At 38.9% G+C, this 2,579-nt stretch overlaps 1 non-coding gene across 1 annotated transcript; it reads right to left on the bottom strand.

Annotated features, from left to right (window-relative positions):
• Positions 1-2,035: 2,035 nt before the first annotated feature.
• On the bottom strand, positions 2,036-2,154 carry LOC139701166 (5S ribosomal RNA). Its single transcript, XR_011703922.1, has one exon. It is a non-coding gene; the product is annotated as a 5S ribosomal RNA (ribosomal RNA).
• Positions 2,155-2,579: the final 425 nt, after the last annotated feature.

Here is a 2,579-nt window from a genome sequence, read left to right on the forward strand (position 1 = left end):
TCATTAAGCCTACGTGGGAACTTATACTCTCTGGATTTACTTTGCAGATAAATGGATGAATGAATGAATAGCTAGCTAGCGTTTACATTGCCTAAACAGGAAGCAGTCAGCTTAATAGAGGGAAATAATTCCCTTTCAATTCCTTCTCCTCCTCATTCTGGAAGATTTAGACTGACCGACGCTTAAGGCAGAACTTTCAATAGCAAACGCGAATGGATGACACATTTAATCTCTTAATATTTTTCACTTTATTTACGTAAAGGTATAAAATATTCATGGCAGCTAAACAGGAACAAAATAACATTTGCCTCGTCATTAGAGCATTTAAATTATTTCTATTTGACACCAAACACATCCTAGTTATTTGACGCCACACTTAATTTTCGGCGAAAAAAACCTTAATCTATAAAAAAAATCATAACGACATTAATAAACCCGAAGGACGGTTTGGTAGGTGATTGTAGAGTTCACCGAGTACGAAGCCCGACGGCGGGTGAAATTCACATATCAGAGTAGGGGGGCTAGTTCCTTTCCCTGTGCCGGTTATGGTTTCCCAGGAAGATCTGGTACCCGAAAAATCACCTAGCTTGGGTGGAACTGCAGGTACCCAGAGGGCCCGAGAATCGAGCTCGAGCCCTCCAGTCCGTAGTCCAACACTCTACCCCCTGGACTACTGCGACCCATTAAAATCTAAAAACTAAGTAAATATTATCTGTAGCTGCATCATATTCATTTTATTATTAGACATCATATACTTATTTGAGGATAAATATGAAACTCAGAATGCAATTCCATATTTGGCATTTATGTCAAACCTTATACAAAGTATTGGCCTTACCACAGCTTATTCCATACCTTTGGGTTAAGTTTGATTATTTGATTGGTATCTTTTCATAAAAGTTAAACCATTTCTGTCGTTTCACATTACAGCACTAAGCGTTGTATGCTTCAGCCGTCGCTAAGCTCCTCGTGGTATATTAAATACTGTGCTTCAAATATTTGTTTGAAACAGACTGGTAGTAAATTATATTCAAAATGGATTTAATTGACCTTTATTGATCGTTAACAATTTGAGAAATATTTTGATACATTTAAAAATATACTTTTTGGCGTAATTTATTCTTGCCTATCAAGCTCAGAAATGAATTCTTAATCAAAATTTACGTACTAAAGCAATCACTTTTGTCAATAAAGTGACACTGAATGAGATTTATTACGCTTACTAGTTGTTAAAAGCGTTTGGAAATAAAGTTTTGGACCATAATGGCATGATGATGCCCGTACATAAGTGGAATTGTTTTTTATATAAACCAGGCGTGTGTATTTTTCGTATATACGCTTGAAAAATAACTAGATATGTGCAGATTTTTTCTATGCAAAATTGAATTCTAGTAATATGATACTGTTTATTTCAATTCGGAGAACGTCGAAATATCCGCCAGCCTATTTGTATGCTTCCGTTTATTTCTTGAAAATACTCGTTGGAATAATTTTTCTAGGGTCTTCGAACCCACTGCAATAAATTATTGCAGATTTTTTTTGATACTGGAAGTGTTTCCTATATGTACGTACTGTGATCGTGATTGTGATGGTCAGGTTACTAACAGCCTTTCTCCTACCAACCACGTTTGCTTTCCCTCCGCAATCATTCCTAGTCCCTAACCTGTTATCTCCTTCCTTGGACCAATTTCTCACTTCGACAGCACCACATTTCATTAACCACCCACTCACAAGAGGGTAGGCGTTTCATTTCCTGCACATTTTCAATTATTTATCCAAATTGATCACGCTAACTCTACACCAGGTGATTGCTTGTCGACGTAAACATCTGGAAAACAACATATTGATCAAATCTGATTTTATCGCTCCCTAAAAAAATCTCTTGCCTGCCAAACATTCACTACTCTGCTTCCCTTTTCTACATTCATTTTGTGGAACGTGACTACTTTACATCAATTGCGGGAATCGAACCCGCGACCCTTGGAATGGCAGACGAGGACGTTACCCCGCCGCCACCGGGGTCGGCAATATTGAAAGCCAACGGCACCCGGTGTTCCCAGGCGGTCACCCATCCAAGTACTATCCGGGCCCGATGCTGCTTAACTTCGGTGATCGGACGAGAACCGGTGTATTCAGCGTGGTATGGCCGTTGGCATTGGTTTTCTTGCTTAACATCCTCCGCTCATTCCAAGCCCCTGCTATAAGGGTAATTACAAGGGTACGATGGGGGTAATAACACAGGGCGCGTTCGAAAAGTAATGTAATTGAATTTCCCGCGCCGCTCCAATTGGTCGGAGTGGGATAAACCACTTAGAGTAGGTGTGGGGGGACACCTAAGCTTTGCGATGCGACGACTGTGTCACGAAAAAAAATGGAATCGACGATCGAGCCATAGAGATGCCATTCATTATAAGAGGAAACTATTTTTATGACAAATATAAAATACCTAATTTAAATAAAAATGAATTACCATTAAGGGACAATATTAAGTATATGTATAGCAGAAAAAAATCATACCAATCAAGGTAGAAGAAAATTGGAGGTCATTGTACCTCTAATTTCCAAAGACATACCTAAAG

This window comes from Hetaerina americana, unplaced genomic scaffold, assembly GCF_022747635.1.
Source record: "Hetaerina americana unplaced genomic scaffold, ioHetAmer1.1.p SCAF_11, whole genome shotgun sequence".
NCBI lineage: Eukaryota > Metazoa > Arthropoda > Insecta > Odonata > Calopterygidae > Hetaerina > Hetaerina americana.